Source organism: Balaenoptera borealis (assembly GCF_965194805.1).
Source record: "Balaenoptera borealis genome assembly, chromosome: 3".
Taxonomy (NCBI): domain Eukaryota; kingdom Metazoa; phylum Chordata; class Mammalia; order Artiodactyla; family Balaenopteridae; genus Balaenoptera; species Balaenoptera borealis.
In genome coordinates, this window is record NC_138866.1 from 84,508,855 (window position 1) to 84,526,490 (window position 17,636).

The 17,636-nt window shown below is 42.0% G+C and overlaps 1 protein-coding gene across 2 annotated transcripts in view; it reads left to right on the forward strand.

Annotated features, from left to right (window-relative positions):
- MGA (MAX dimerization protein MGA) overlaps nt 1–17,636 on the forward strand; it is a 190,418-nt gene that overhangs the window by 15,473 nt on the left and 157,309 nt on the right. The window contains exon 1 of one of the 2 annotated variants that reach the window (XM_082387791.1): nt 1–14,781. This exon is cut by the window's left edge and continues 15,473 nt beyond it. The gene's annotated coding sequence lies outside the window, so the exon portion shown is untranslated. Of the gene's footprint in view, nt 14,782–14,828; nt 15,074–17,636 lie in introns of those variants that run through there. The other variant, XM_082387782.1, reaches the window with a different exon arrangement.

Here is a 17,636-nt window from a genome sequence, read left to right on the forward strand (position 1 = left end):
CTCATTGCGGTGGCTTCTCTTGTTGCAGAGCACAGGCTCTAGGTGCACGGACTTTAGTGGTTGTGGCTCACGGGCTCTAGAGCGCAGGCTCAGTAGTTGTGGCGCACGGGATTAGCTGCTCCACGGCATGTGGGATCTTCCCAGACCAGGGTTCGAACCCGTGTCCCCTGCATTGGCAGGCGGATTCTCAACCACTGCGCCACCAGGGAAGCCCCTGTCTTATTTTCTAAGTCTGTGTTCTCCACCTGTGTCTTGATTCCATCCTCTCCCATCTCCTCAAGGGAACTTGTTGAATGAATTATTTTCTCCCTCATAGTTTAAATTGATTCCTTTTTCCTGGCTCCCGTTTCTCATTCTCAAACACACTCAGGTCTCTCCTATTTTGAAAAAGGCCTCCATATGACCCCCGTCTCTTTAAGCTACTGTCCCATTTTCCTCCTCCTTTCACTGCCAAATACTGTGTGCTTCCATGTCTTTGTGACTCACTCTCTCATTATTCCTCTGCCATCTGGCTTTCTCCCCCACCCCCACTCTCACATGGCTGTGTCTGTGGTCATCCAGCTCCAAATTCAAAGGACTTTTCTTGATTTCTGTCCTTTTTAGCCTCTTGACAATGGTCAGTATTGCTGACTGTCATCTGCTCTGTGGAATCTTCTCTTGTCTTGGCCTGAGTACAAGTCTGTTGTGCTGCTGCTTCTCCTTCCCTGTGGCTTCTTTGTCCAACACCCGTACAGGTTCCATTTCTTTCTTTCTACTCCTCGGTTGTGGGCGTGGAGGGAGGTTCACTGTGCAAGCTCTTGATCTGTCTCTCTACTCTTACTCTTTGATCTCCTTTGGGTCTCTGACCTTACCATTATTTCTCTAAGTGTGGCTCCTGCATCGTTCTTTGTACTCCTCTCTTCATCCTCACTCATGCATCATGCTTGCTCTCATTCTGTGTTTTGGCTGGCCTTCTTTTAGTTTCTTGAGGGTGCTATGGCCTGTCTGACATAGGCTTTTTGTTACTGGTGTTGCTTAACTTGCATTCATCTTCATCCTTTTTTTCTTTTTTAAAATCCTCATCATTATTGTAATTTTTTCTATTTTAAAAATTGAGAGGGGACTTCCCTGGTGGCACAGTGGTTACAAATCTGCCTGCCAATGCAGGGGACACGGGTTTGAGCCCTGGTCCGGGAAGATCCCACATGCCGCGGGGCAACTAAGCCCGTGCGCCACAACTACTGAGCCTGCGCTCTAGAGCCCGCGAGCCACAACTACTGAGCCCATGTGCCGCAACTACGGAAGCCCGTGCGCCTGGAGCCCGTGCTCCACAACAAGAGGAGCCACCACAATGAGAAGCCCGCGCACCACAATGAAGAGTGGCCCCTGCTCACTGCAACTAGAGAAAGCCACTCGCAGCAACAAAGAACCAAAGCAGCCAAAAGTAAATAAATAAATTTATTAAAAAAAAAAAATTGAGAGGGCTTCCCTGGTGGCGCAGTGGTTAAGAATCTGCCTGCCAATGCAGGGGTCACGGGTTCAAGCCCTGGTCCGGGAAGATCCCACATGCTGCAGAGCAACTAAGCCCGTGCGCCACAGCTACTGAGCCTGTGCTCTAGAGCCCGCGAGCCGCAACTACTGAACCCATGTGCCACAACTACTGAAGCCCTCATGCCTAGAGCCCGTGCTCCGCAACAAGAGAAGCCAGCGCAATGAGAAGCCAGAGCACCACAATGAAGAGTAGCCCCTGCTCGCCGCAACTAGAGAAAGCCCACACACAGCAACAAAGACCCAATGCAGCCAAAAATTAAAAAAAAAAAAAAAATTGAGGTATAACTCAGATACCACGAAATTCATCCTTTTAAAGTATACAATTCAGTGGGCTTTAGTATATTCACAAAGTTGTGCAACAATTACCACTATCTCATTCCAGAACATTTTCATCGATCACCTCAAAAAGAAACTCTATACCCATTAGCAGGCACTCCCTTTCCCCCCTTACCCCCATTGGCCCCTGGCAACCACTAATCTACTTTCTGTCTCTATGTTGTAGGCTTTTGCACATGCTGGTCATTTTGCCTAGAACCTTTCCCCCACCTCATCCCCTAGTCGACTTCTATTCTTCCTCAGCTATCAGTGCCAATATCCTTGAGCTGGTCAATTCCTACTACATGCTTTCATAAGAATATGTACCTCTTTGGCAGCATTTATGATGAATTGCAATTTTATATTTATTTATGGAATTCTTTGATATATGTTGTCACCTCAATAAGTCTCATGAGGGCAAAATATATATATATATATTTTTTTTACACACACATATGTATATACACATACACACATATATATATTTACATGTATAGTATATATATATACTATATATATAAAAATTATATATATATATATTTTTTTTTGTGGGGAGGCATTTATAAATGCACAAAATTCTACATCTCCATTTATAGCAGTTTCACTTGAATGTAATAGTATGACACCCAACTAAGACAAAATGCATATTTTTCTCCCCAAACCAACTCCTCCTTCATACTTCCCCACTTGATGATGCTTCCTCATTCTCTTGGGCACACAAGCTCAGTTTCTTGAAGATATTTGATTCCTTTCTGTCTCTTGTCTTCAACGTTCAGTGCTCTTCAGATCCTCAAGTCCAGTGGATTCTTTTGAAAGTCCTTGCAGTCCAGCCTTTAGTACAGTGTCCTTAACGCTCAGCAAACATTTCCGGATAATGAAGAACATTTGGAGCTATCTATAGTGAAGAAAATGGTTGCAGCCATGATGTTGGGTGAGCCTTTAGAGACTGCCAAAGAGGAGAGAGAGAGAGGAGAAGGAGGAGAGAGGGAGATGAAAGCAGATAGTGGAGGAAGCAGTGGATGGAGACTCTCCTATACCACACAGGGCTGGTGAAAAGCAGTAAGGTAATAAGAGAAGCAAAAGGAGACCCTGGCTAATGGACCATAATCCATTCACCATTTCTGAGTATCTGTTACCTGCCTGGCACTTAGATTATGGTGATTCAAAGATGAATCAGAAGTTGTCTCTTTCCTGAAGGAAGTCAGGGTCTGGTGCAGGAGAGAAACATTTATGTAAACAAAAATTTACAATATAATGTGATAAGTTTTATAATAAGACTATTCACAAAGTGTTCTGCGAGCAAGAGGAGGTGGTGACTAAGACTGTCTCAGCACAGGGGTGGGTAAAGGTGGGTGGGCATCACAGGATGACTGGGACTTCGGCAGCCTGAAATCAGGAAGAGTGACATGCCAGGAAAACAGAACGACTTCAAGAGGCCTGGGCTCATGTGGAACTGCGAATCACGTTGTTTAGCTTTAGTGTAAAGGGTGGGAAGGGAATATCCTGGGAATTCAGCCTGGGGCTACTTTGTGAGGAGTCTCCCAGCAAGCCGAGAATTTTATTTTCTAGTTAATAGAGAGTCTTCAAAGTTTTTTTTTTCCCTTTTCTTTTTTGGCTGCACTACGTGAGGCTTACGGGATCTTAGTGCTCTGACCAGGGATTGAACCCGTGCCCTCAGCAGTGAAAGTGCAGAATTCGCAGAATTACCCGAAGTTTTATTCTTTTTAATAAATTTATTTATTTATTTTTATTTTTGGCTGCATTGGGTCTTCATTGTTGCATGCAGGCTTTTTCTAGTTGCGGCGAGAGGGGGCTACTCTTCTTTGCAGTGCGCAGGCTTCTCATTGTGGTGGCTTCTCTTGTTGCGGAGCACGAGCCCTAGGCTTGCAGGCTTCAGTAGTTGCAGCATGCGGGCTCAGTAGTTGTGGCTCACAGGCTCTAGAGCACAGGCTCAGTAGTTGTGGCACACAGGCTTAGTTGCTCCATGGCATGTGGGATCTTCCCGGACCAGGATTGAACCTGGGTCCCCTGCATTGACAGGCAGATTCTTAACCACTGTGCCACCAGGGAAGTTCCTTTCTTACTTTCTTTCTTTCTTTTTTTTTTTTTTAAAGCAACTTCATTTGGTATAGTTTACTTACATTCTAATATATAGATTTTAAGTCTATGGTTCAAAGAGTTTTATTTATTTATTTATTTTTATTTTTTATTTTTGGTTGCATTGGGTCTTTGTTGCTGTGCGCAGGCTTTCTCTAGTTGTGTCGAGCGGGGGCTACTCTTTGTTGAGGTGTGCAGGCTTCTCACTGTGGTGGTTTCTTTTGTTGCAGAGCACGGGCTCTAGGTGTGCGGGCTCAGTAGTTGCGGCATGTGGGCCCTAGAGCCCACGGGCTTCAGTAGTTGCAGTGCATGGGCTCAGTAGTTGCGGCTTGAGGGCTCTAGGGCACGCGGGCTTCAGTAGTTGTGGCGCATGGGCTTAGTTGCTCCCCAGCATGTGGGATCTTCCCGGACCAGGGATCGAAACCATGCCACATGCACTAGCTAGCCGATTCTTTTTTTTTTTTTAAATAAATTTATTTATTTATTTATTTATGGCTGCATTGAGTCTTTGTTGCTGCGCACGGGCTTTCTCTAGTTGCAGCAAGTAGGGGCTAACGGGCTTTCTCTAGTTGCAGCAAGCAGGGGCTACTCTTTGTTGAGGTGCGCGGGCTTTTCATTTCAGTGGCTTCTCTTTGTTGCAGAGCATGGGCTTCAGTAGTTGTGGCATGTGGGCTTCAGTAGCTGTGGCACATGGGCTCAGTAGTTGTGGCTCGAGGGCTCTAGAGTGCAGGCTCAATGGTTGTGGCTTAGTTGCTCCATGGCATGTGGGATCTTCCCGGGCCAGAGATCAAACCTGTGTCCCCTGCATTGGTAGGCAGATTCTTAACCACTGCACCACCAGGGAAGTCCCTCTTCTGCCCATTTTTGATTGGGTTGTTTGGTTTTTTGATATTGAGTTGTACAAGCTGTTTATATATATTGGATATTGCCACTTGTTGGTCATATCATTTGTAAATATTTTCTCTCATTCCATAGGTTGTCTTTTCATTTTTCTGATGGTATCCTTTGCTGTGCAAAAGCATTTAAGTTTAATTAGGTCCCATTTTTTAAGATACAGAATATTGCCACCACCCCTGAAATCCCTCTTGTGCCCTTTGCAATTGGTCTCTCTTCCCCAAGGCAACTACTGATATGATTTTTATTACCACATGTTTTGGTTATTTCAATAAATAATCACGCCCAAACCTAGTGACTTAAAACAACAAAAATCATTTATTTGCTCATGATACTGCAACTGGTCAGGGTTTAGTGGAATCATTTTGTCTCTGTTCTCTGTGGCATCAGCCAGCTGAGACAGCTTGACTGAAACTGGAGAATCCACTTCCAAGATGACTCACTTGCATGGCTGGCAATTTGGGATTGGCTTTTGGCTGTGATCTCAGCTAGGACTGCCAGTTATGGATCTCGTTTTTCTTCCACATGGCTGTTTGGGCTTCCTCACAGCATGGGTTCCAAGAAGGAGGAAGTGTAAGCTGCCAGTCCTTTTAAAGACTAAACTCTAAACTGGCACAGCATCACTTCTGCTCTATTCTATATGTCAAAGCAATCACAAGGCCAGCCTAAATTCAAAGGAGAAATAAAGCCCACCACTCAGTGTGGGCAGAGACAAAGAATTTGGGCCATCTTTATTCTACCACGTTGTACATTAGTTTTGTTAGTTCTAGAATGTCATATAAATGGAATCATATAGTGTGTATAATTATATGTATGGCTTCTTTTGCACATGTGTTTTGAGATTCATCTATGTTTTTACATATATCAGTGGTTCATTCCTTTTTATTGTTGAGTAATAGTCCAATGATAATCAATTTTTTAATCCATTTATCTGTTGATGGACATTTGTGTTGTTTCCAGTTTTTGATGATTATGAATAAAGCTGTTATAAAAATTCTTATACAACACTTTTTTTGTAGCTATATGTTTGCATTTCTCTTGAGTAAATGCCTAGAAATTTGAATTTCTGGGTCATAGGATAGATATGTGTTACAATTTATAAGAAATTGTCAAACTACTTCCAAAGGATTGTACCATTTTTCACTTCCAGCAGAAATGTATGAGAGTTCTACTTGCCCCAAATCTAGCCAACATTTTTTATTGTCAGTGTTTTTAATTTTAGATATTCTGGAAGGCATGAAGTGTTATCTCATTGTGGTTTTAATTTGTATTTCCCTAATAATTAAGTATTGTGCATCTTTTCATATGCTTATTAGCCATTTGTAGCTGTTCTTTCTTAAGTGTCATTTCAAGTCTTTTGCCCATTTAAAAAATTTTGGGTTGCTGTCTCGTTATTATTGAATTATAGGAGTTCTTTATATATTCCAGATATTTGTCCTTTGTCAGATACACACATTATTACTACACATTAATAAATTGGAAGACAATATTATTAAGATATTAATTATTCACAAATTAATTTATAGAGTTAATGTAATTCTAATTAAAATACCAGCAGGTTTTTCATAGAAACTGACAAGCTGATTCTAAAATTTATATGAAAATACAAAGGGCTTAGAATAGTCAAAACAATTTTGAAAGAGATATAGTTGAAGGACTTATACCACCTGACCTCAAGACTTGCTATAGAGCTACAGAAATCAAGGCAACATGGCATTAGTATATGGACAAATAAATAGGTCAGTTGAACAGAATAGAGCCTAGAAATAGACCCAAACATATACAGCAAATTGATTTTTGAAAAAGGATGTTGTAGCAGGCAGCCTCTAAGATGTCCCACAATGATTCCTCTCTCCTGGTATTCACACCCTTATGTATTCTCCTCCCCTCGAATGTGGACTGACAGAAATGATAGGATGTTACTCCTGGGGTGAGGCTTAAAGAATACTATGGCTTACATCTTGGGGGCACTCTTTCTTGGATGGCTTGCTATTGGTAAAGAGCTAGTTGTCATGTTGTAAGGCAGCCCTGTGGAGAGGCCCATGTGTCAAGGGACCAAGGTCAGCCAAGAACCACATGAGCGAGCTTGGAAGCAGACTCCCCTCCCCTCAAATCAAGCCTTTGGATGAGACTGAAGCCCTGGCCAACAGCATGACTGCAAACTCGTGAGAAACCTTATTCCAGGGCATCCATATAAAATGTGCCCAGGTTCCTTAACCATAGAAACTATGAGGTAATAAATATTGCAGTTTAAAGCTGCAGCATGCTGGAGAGGGTGTGGAGAAAAGGGAACCCTCTTGCACTGTTGGTGGGAATGTAAATTGATACAGCCACTATGGAGAACAGTATGGAGGTTCCTTACAAAACTAAAAATAGAACTACCATACGACCCAGCAATCCCACTACTGGGCATATACCCTAAGAAAACCATAATTCAAAAATAGTCATGTACCACAATGTCCATTGAAGCTCTATTTACAATAGCCAGGACATGGAAGCCACCTAAGTGTCCATCAACAGATGAATGGATAAAGAAGATGTGGTACATATATACAATGGAATATTATGCAGCCATAAAAAGAAATGAAATTGAGTTACTTGTAGTGAGGTGGATGGACCTAGAGACTGTCATACAGGGTGAAGTAAGTCAGAAAGAGAAAAACAAATACCATATGCTAACACATATATATGGAATCTAAAAAAAAAAAAAAGTTTCTGAAGAACCTAGGGGCAGGACAGGAATAAAGATGCAGACATAGAGAATGGACTTGAGGACATGCGGAAGGGGAAGGGTAAGCTGGGACGAAGTGAGAGAGTGGCATGGACATATATACACTACCAAATGTAAAACAGATAGCTAGTGGGAAGCAGCCACATAGCACAGGGAGATCAGCTTGGTGCTTTGTGACCTCCTAGAGGGGTGGGATAGGGAGGATGGGAGGGAGATGCAAGAGGGAGGAGATATGGGGATATATGTATATGTGTAGCTGATTCATTTTGTTATAAAGCAGAAACTAACACACCATTGTAAAGCAATTATACTCCAATAAAGATGTTAAAAAAAATAATAAAGCTGCATAGCCAAAAAAAAAAAAAAAAAAAGCAGCTAAGTTGCGAAGTTTGGGAGTAATTTGTTATACAGTGATAGATAACTAATGTAGGTGCCAAGGTAATTTGAAGGAGAAAAAACAGTCTTTAACAAATAGTGTTGGATAAATTTAATATCCTTATGGAAAAAAGTGAACCTCAACCCCTACCTCACACCATACACTGTTTTGTTTTGTTTTTTTTAACTTTTATTTATTTATTTATTTGGCTGCACTGGGTCTTGGTTGCGGCATGCAGGATCTTTGTTGCTGCGTGCGGGATCTTTGTTGCCACATGCGGATTCTTTAGTTGTGGCATGCAAACTTTTAGTTGCAGCATGTGGGATCTAGTTCCCTGATAAGCATAAGTCCTTCAACTATATCTTTTTCAAAATTGTTTTGACTATTGTAAGTCCTTAGGACTATTCTAAGTCCTAAGCCTGGACTGAATCCCGGCCCCCTGCATTGGGAGCACAGTGTCTTAGCCACTGGACCACTAGGGAAGTCCCCATAAACTGGTATTAATTTGAGGTAGATATTAGACTAAAATGTAAAAGCTAAAACTGTAAAACTTCTTCCCAAAACACAGAAGACAATCTTAATAAATTGGGGTGGGCAAAGAGCATTTGGACAAGATACAATAGTGCTAACCATAAAAAAAAAGTTTGATAAGTTGGACTTTATCAATGGTTTTTAAGTGGAGGCATTGTATGATGAGATCTGTGCTTCAGAAAAGTAAGATAAATGTGAGAGCGGTGTGGAGAACTGTCTATCTGTTTTTCTCTCTCTCTCTCTCACAAAAATACTCAAAACTAGTAACCGTTAGAAGTAGCCAAGTCCAATAAAGTTGAAATGGTAAATAAATATCAGAAATGTTAGTCTTAGCTTACATATTCATTCATTATTTCATTCAGTCAACAGATATCTGCTGTCTTTTAAAAAAAATTGAGGTAAAATATATATAACATAAAATTTACAATCTTAACCTTTTTTTAAAAAAATTTTTGGCTGCGTTGGGTCTTGGCTGCTGCGTGTGGGCTTTCTCTAGTTGTGGCGAGTGGGGGCTACTCTTTGTTGTGGTGTGTGGGCTTCTCATTGCGGTGGCTTCTCTTGTTGCGGAGCATGGGCTCTAGGCGCGAGGGCTTCACGCAGGCTCAGTAGTTGTGGCTTGTGGGCTCTAGAGCGCAGGCTCAGTAGTTGTGGCGCATGGACTTAGTTGCTCCGTGGCACGTGGGATCTTCCCGGACCAGGGCTTGAACCCGTGTCCCCTGCATTGCCAGGTTGATTCTTAACCACTGCACCACCAGGGAAGTCCCAATCTTAACCATTTTTAAGTGTACAGTTCAGTAGTGTTAAGCACATTCATATTGTTGTGCAAGCTCCAGAGCTCTTCATCTTGCAAAACTGTAACACCATACCCTTTAAACAATTTCCCATCTCCCCTTCCCTCCAACCCCTGGAAACCACCATTCTACTTTCTGTCTCTATGAATTTGACTACTCTAGATACCTCATATAAGTGGAAACATAAAGTATCTGTCTTCTTGTGACTGGCTTTTTTTCATGTAGCATAATATCCTCAACATTCATCCATGTTGTAGCATGTGTCAGATTTTCCATCATTTTTTAAGGCTGAATAATATTCCACTGTATGTATATATCACATTTTGCTTGTCCATTCATCTGTCCATGGGCACTTGGGTTGTTTCGACCTCTTGGCTATTCTAAATAGTGCTGCTATGAACATGGGTGTATAAATATCTCTTCAAGACCCTACTTTCAATTCTTTTGAATTGCTGGATTACATGGTAATATATTTTTAGTTTTTTTAGGAACTGCCATACTAATTTCTATAGTGGCTGCACCATTTAAAACCACCACCAACACACGAGTTCCAATTTTTCCACATCCTTGCCAACACTTGTTATTTTCTGTTTTGTTTTTGTTTTTTAAGTAGTAGCCATCGTAAGAGGTGTGAAGTGGTATCCCATTGTGGGTTTTATTTATTTATTTATTTAATTTATTTGGTTGTGCTGGGTCTCAGTTGCAGCAGGCAGCTTCCTTCTAGTTACAGCTCGCAGGCTCCTTATTTGTGGCATGTATGTGGGATCTAGTTCCCCGGCCAGGGATTGAACCCAGGCCCCCTGCATTGGGAGCGCAGAGTCTCAACCACTGCGCCACCAGGGAACTCCCTCTCGTTGTGGTTTTAACTTGCAGTTCTCTAAAGATTAGTGATGGTGAGCATATTTTCATGTGCTAATTGGTCATCTGTACATCTTTGGAGAAATATCTATTCAAATCCTTTACCTATTTTTAAATTGAGGTTTTTTTGGTTTTGTTTTGTTTTGTTGTTGTTGCGTTGTAGGAGTTCTTTATATATTCTGGATATTAAAAGATATACAGTTTGCAAATATTTTCTCCCTGTCTTTTATGTGCCAGATACTGTTCCAGACATTGAGAATAGAGAGGAGGGTTCTACTCTTATGAAGTTTACATTCTCTTGGGTAGAGGCAGGAGGGAAACAATAAATCAAATAAGTAAGGTAATGAGAAGCCCCATAAAGGAAATAAAACAGGGTGATAAAATACAGGTGACTGGTAGATGGAGGGAGTCTACTTTAGATAAGGTAGTCAGTTAAGACCTTTCTTTTAGAGAGTGACATTAGAGCTGATGAGAACCATTCAGAAGGCTCCATCCACATGGATTTCATCCCAGGCTGAAGGCACAATCATCTTGAAGGACATAAAGTGGGTGTGACAATAATGATCAAGAGTGCATAAACCACAAAATCATAAGTAGGCAAGGGCCAGATCCGTTAGGGTTCATAGGCCAATGTAAAGAATGTGGATTTTACCTTAAGTGCATTATGAAACATTGGTCGGTTTCAAGCAGAGGATCATAATATCTCATTAATATTTTTAAAAGATTGCTTTGGCTGGTCTATGAAGAATGGATCATATAGTGAGGGGAGATGAAAAGCACGGTTCTAATGAATGTTCTTTCTTCAGGCTCTTCTTTTACATCACCCTCAGGCAGTTGTCCCCTCATGCTGCTAGAGTCTTCTACTCTGTTTCTAAATTTGTATCACATGGTGGACATTGGCAATTGAAGTCTTCCTTAACAAAATGGAATTTGGTCACCTGTAGTAATTTCCTCCATTTCTGTATAATTCAATGTGGCTATATTATGTGTGGTAACTGATGATCCCAAATCTCAGTGTCTGAAAACTACATAAGTTATTTTTTGCTCATGCTACATATTCACTGTTAGTTGGTTAGGGGTCTCTGCTCTTGTCATCCCTATTATGGGATCAAGGCTGACAGAGTGACCACCAGTTGGAACATTGCTAGTAGCTGTGGCAGAAGGAAAGAGAAAATGGCTGAATTGCATGCTGGCATTTAAAGCTTCTTCTGAGAAGTGATACATGTCACTTCCACTCACATTTCATTGCCAAAGCAAGTCATGTAGTCATTCCTAACTTTATAGGAGCAAGGAAGAGCAATTATATTGATATCATGTTCCTGGAAGTTGGGAGAACCAGAAATATTTGAGAATAGTGTAAGTGTGAACAACTACTTCCAAGATCACTACTAATACTTTTTGGCACTCAGTAAAATATCTCTTCAAAACTTCTAGTAAATAGATATATTAAAAAATTATTTCACTCATCCTTACTAAGAGCATTCACTGTGTAGGACATTATAGATTTATTTTATTATTTATTTATTTGGCTGCGTTCGGTCTTCATTGCTGTGCGCGGGCTTTCTCTAGTTGCGGTGAGCGGGGGCTACTCTTTTTGTTGTGGTGCGAGGGCTTCTCATTGCGGTGGCTTCTCTTGTTGTGGAGCACAGGCTCTAGGTGCGCAGGCTTCAGTGGTTGTGGCTGGCGGGCTCTAGAGTGCAGGCTTCAGTAGTTGTGGCTCGCGGGCTCTAGAGTGCAGGCTCAGTAGCTGTGGTGCACGGGCTTAGTTGCTCCACGACATGTGGGATCTTCCCGGAACAGGGCTCGAAGCCTTGTCCCCTGCACTGGCAGGCAGATTCTTAACCACTGCGCCACCAGGGAAGCCCTGTGTAGGGCATTATAAACCTTTTACTAGTCTATTGTAAAACAATATAGATGACACGTTTTGTATTCTGAAATCAAATTTAACAGGCTATTATCATTATAATGAAATATTCATATGCTTGTATTTGTAGGGTCTCTTAGAGATAAGGGTCGAACTAATGCAGTGGTTGAAGAAATGGAAAGTAGGGGGTGACCTTAAAAAAATGTTAAGGTGTTTGAAGCAATATAACTTTATGACTAAAAAAGTGGAAAACAGATGAGAAGGAGGGAGGATAGGGAGGTTTCCTACACTGGGAAGCTTATTGGAATGGTGGTGTCATTGCCCGTTTAAGGGAATGCAGTAGTAGCTGGTGTGTGGCGTGAAGAGACAATTAGTTTGACTTTTGAAATGCTGAATTTCAGATGTCTACAGGAAGCTCTGCTCTAGGTAAACTGCCCTTTGCTAGGAATGGATAAAGGCAGGAGAGGAGACTGGGAAGGGAGAGTCTAAAACATTGTGTTACGTAAGTGAAGGGAGAGTGAGTTTTTTTTTTTTAAATCATTTTTTTCTTCTTTTTCAAATTTATTTATTTAATTTATTTATTTTTGGCTGCGTCGGGTCTTCGTTGCTGTGCATGGGCTTTCTCTAGTTGTGGCGAGCGGGGACTACTCTTCGTTGTGGTGCCGGCTTCTCATTGCGGTGGGTTCTCTTGCTACGGAGCAGAGGCTCTAGGTGTGCGGGCTTCAGTAGTTGCAGCGTGCGGGCTCAGTAGTTGTGGCTCGCGGGCTCTAGAGCACATGCTCAGTAGTTGTGGCGCACGGGCTTAGTTGCTCTGCGACATGTGGGATCTTCCCGGAACAGGGATCGAACCCATGTCCCCTGCATTGGCAGGCAGATTCTTAACCACTGCACCACCAGGGAAGTCCAACTCTGAGGTATTTAAATGTAAACAATTTTTAACCTTCTTCAAGTGCAGGCACACGTGCCCCCTCTACCCTCTAAGCATCTCTGTATTATCATTATTTTACTTAAATAATGTCTACAGTTCAGCATATTAACATGACATGTTAAGATGAAAAAAAACCCTTGAAATGAAGGTGAGAGATAATGTAACAATATGTACCAAGAGATGGGCAACAGAAACGAAGGAATCTAAAAAAGATCTGCAGTGTAAGAATCTGTTAGTGTGCCTCTAGCACTGTCTAGGGGAGAAACAGACTAGTGGAGAAAAAAGGATTCAAGAATATGTTGTATTGGACAGAATACAGGATGCTGGTTAAAATACAACCTTTACCACTAACTAGTAGTCACATCTATATAGTGCCTCCTATTCACCAGGGACTGTGACAGGTGTTCTAAGTACTTTTATCTTGGAATCATTATGAAAATCCAAAAGCTAGGTTTGTTGGCCCCAAACTGAAGTTAAAGGAATTGAGGATTAAAATGTTAAAAAACCTGTTCAAGGTCAAAGTACAGAAAGTGGAGAATTGCAAGTTCACCCGGATGGGTCTTATTTCAAGGCCAAGGCTCTTTCCACTATAGCCAATAGACCCCAACCTAGTTGTGCATCACAATTGCCTGGAGAACATCAAAACACGTTTTCCAGTTTCTCACTAAAGATTGTCTCAGAAGATAGTAATATTAGTACTTTTCTCTCAGGGTTGTTGTTAGGATTAAATGCAATAAAGTATATTGGACTGTTTGATAAACTTCAAGTTTAACATAGTCTTCTAATTTAATGATTTTATTATACGTGATTGTCTAATTCCCTTTCTTTTGATTTTATGGTCAGAAAATAATTTTCTGATAAGTAATTAGGCTTAAAGTGCCTTGAAACCAGAAAAGGGTGCCCAGAACGATGTATTTGGGCTTGATAACCACATTATAAATTAACACATTTAATTTCTAGCTTATAAATAGCATTCTTGTGAGTCTGACCAGCGCTAGTCAAATTCCCCCAGTTTAATCATCCCTTTGTTAACAGAAAAAACAAAGTTTTGAAATCGGCAAAGCTGAGGAATGGAGTTAGAGCAGAACAGATAGTTTTAATTGGGAGTAGAATATCAGGTTTTTGTCCTGGAGGTCGGTTTTGTGACTACGTTACAAAATTAACTCATTGTAATGCAAGACCACCTTTTCTCAGCGTTAGTAGATGATATTTTTCTTGGTTCCAACACATCATTGCTAGATTACGTTGAACCAGAAATGTAGTAGGGCTACAACTCCTGTCCCTTTAAAACGCCTCCTCCTCTTCTCACCTCCACTTTCCCCAACAATAGCAGTATGTTTATCAAGAAAGGTCTGGTCTTCTATCCCCAAACAAATTCTAAAGGATTATTTCTACTTGTGAGTAGGGTTTGTAGTAAGTTGTATTTAAATTAGCATTCTTTCCCCCACCACGAACTTCTGATAGTTTGCTTGTAGGCAAAGACCCTCCCTTTTTTTTTTTTTTTTGCAATATTCAAAAAGGCACTTAGCAGGCACTTACTAAATGCATGCTCTTTGAAGAAAAGTTAAGCGGTTTCCCTAAAACCACACAGATCAAAGGAGTGGGGGAAGGGGGACTCAAAGTGCCTGTTACACCCAGTCACACTCCCATAATTACCGGAACCGCCTCCATCCCAGCCGTAGGACAGGGCTTTCAACGGGACAAGAAAGGAACACCAGGGAGGTGAGAGCCAGGAAATCGGGAGAGGTGCCTCTCCCGGCATGCTCTGCAACACACTGAGGGGCGCCAGACATATCCCGGCGTGCATCGGGGAGCGCCCAAGGGCGATGGTTCCCGGCTCCTAGAGGGGCACGCGAAGTTAAAGCGGTAGGTGTGAGCTTACTTAGTTTTGAGACCCCGCTTCCTCGTTTCCCCTGTAGGAACGTAAGCCCATAACGGCTGAAAAGGAGGTCCTCTAACTACCCTCCCTTTCCGCGTGCGAACGACTTTCGGCGCCGCTTCGAGCACGGTGCCAGGTGATTAGCGGTTAGGGGCGGGCCTGAGCCGATCACATGACCAAACCTGGCCGCCAATGACTAGCCCGGTGGTCCAGCAGCGCGAGGATTCCCGGACCCGTGAGCGGAGCGGCGCGTGGGCTCGCTGCGGTCGGCTCTGGCAGGTACGCGCAGGCGCCCTGGTTGCCACGCGCCCCGTCTGTCCCCACGCGCCCAGCGGCGCGTACTTGGCGCGAGGTGTTAAGAGTCTGTCTGGTTGTTTTTGTGGGTGGGGGGGAAGGAGAGGGTGGGGGGGCGATGGCGTCACGTGGACGCCACAGCCAATCGCACTCCGAGGCGCACCCACAGCTTTCCCCGGCGCCCCGGGGTGCGACGTGTTCAGTGAGGTTCGGCTCTGCCCTGCAGGTCCCAGTACTCTTTCGAAGCGCGTGTGCGGCCTGTAAAGTCTGGCTGCGGGTTTTCGTGGCGTCCTGCTCCACTGTGAGCACGGACGACAAGTTCTCGGCAAAATGGCTGCTGGAAAGAGTCGCCTAGCAGGGGGAGCGCTGGGGCCGCGTGAAGGTCACATGACGAGGTTGGCAGCGCGTGCTGCTGGCGCGGGGAAGGGGGAAGGGGGGAGGGTGGGAGGGGAGAGGAGTGGCCAGTCATGTGCTCTCGGCTGCGCCGTTCCTCGGTTTTCCAGCGCCTTTGCTTTGGCCGGACTGGCTGCTTTTACTCCTCCCACCTCGAAGCGTGGCAATCGTCGGTGAGAAGCTGTGTGGTGTGGTGGAATGAGCAGGGTTCTGGGAATGAGGAGACCTCGGGTGTAGGCCTTTGGCTACGTATGCAATTAGCAAGTCATGTTGCCACTCTTGGCCTCTATTTTCTCGTATTTTAGCTCTATATAGGTTTTTTTTTTTTTTTTTTGAAGCCCTTAAAAGGTGTATGACCTGTACTTCATCCCAATGTCATGCTGATAGCAAAATAATTAAAAACGAACAGGTCATTAACAATCATTATGAGACAAGCCGGTCTCCCCACGGGAGAAAACCCACATCAATCCCCCTTCCTCCATCATTACAGGAAACTTGATGGAGGTAACTTGTTATAATGTTCTGGGCATGTCTGTCCATATTTAGCAGTAGGATTTATACTCTGTACCTGCCCATTATCTCATTTGAAAAGTATTCTATCTTTTAGACGTCTAGTCCCTATGTGTTTTCCTGGAAAGAAATCAAGAGATAAGTAGTATTGTCATAACTGTGGAGATGGGGAAATAAAAGGAGTTAGAGGGCACATGCTCATGTCCCATAATGCTAACTAGAAGTCGTCTTCTGAACATGGCGGGCCAATTTTTTGAGGCTTCCTGCTACCAGCCTTTGGTGTTTTTCATAGTTCTCAGCTTCCAGTTTCAGCTCTTCATTTTACCAAGGGTCAAGGCCTTAGTGAAATGAAGCAGGCATAAATTATGTATTTTTCATATCATTGCTTATGCTTTATAGTACCCTTTGATGTATCTTAAAGAGCCTTTGAATTTTGTGGGAGTACAATCTGGAAAACATTTATTGAGCAATCATGATAATAGTTATCACTTTTAAACAATTATAATAATAGTTAACATCTTTCTAGCATAGTATTTTATATGTCTTAATTCATTTAGTTCTTGTAACAAACCTGTGTTAAGTACTATTATCTCCATTTTACCAATGAAGGAAACAGCAATAGAGAGATTAAGTAACTTGCACAAGGTCATATGACTGGTAATTTACATAATTCCAACCAGTATTCCTTTTGAAAACTTGACATAATGATTCTAAATTTCATTTGGAAGAATGAACTTATAAAGTACAAAAATTTTTGAAAGATGAAAGTTAAGGGGGGGGACTTGTACTAGTGAATATACAAATAAAGCTATGATAATACATTAAGTGGTAACTCTGGAATAGACAGAGCAGTGGGACAGAATAATAGATCTAGAAATATATATAAGACTATTTAGTATTATACAGGTGGCATTTCATGTTGAGAAAGAATTTTGAAATTGTGTTGGAATAATTGGCTAATCATTTGAAAAAAATAAAATGGAATCCTACCTTAAAATGTAAATAAAATAAAATCTGGGTGAATTAAATATAAAATATGAAGTCAAAATTATGCTTCCAAAAAAAAAAATGGGTGAACAGTTTTCTAATCTTGGCATAGTATGAGCTATTCTAAGCATGATTGCAAAGGCAGATTGATAGAATTATTACATAAAACAACCCCTAGTTGGCAACACCACCATCAAGTTAAAAGACAAATTTACTCATTTTGTATTCACTTCACATATTTATTGAGTGTGTACGATGTGACATGCAGTTTTTCAGGTGTAGGGGGTCCAATGATAAGTAAAGCCAGGCAAAATGTGGGAAAAAAAATTTGCACCATGCGTTGGACCCAGAAGGTTAATGACGTTAGTATCTAGTAGATCGTCAAAAGACCTGAATAGGTAGATCACACGCATAGAGAAATAAAAATAACTAATAAAGATAAAAATACATTATTTTCCACTTATAAGCAAATACCACAAAACAACCCCCCCCCCCAGCAGATGAGCATACATGTGTTAAAATATTAATATCTAGTATTGGCATAGGAGTGGGGAAATTGGCACATTAATACACTGCTGTTGGTGGATATTTACATTTGAACATCCTTTCTGGAGAACATTTTGACTATACTTATTGAAAGCATTAATGACCTGTATGT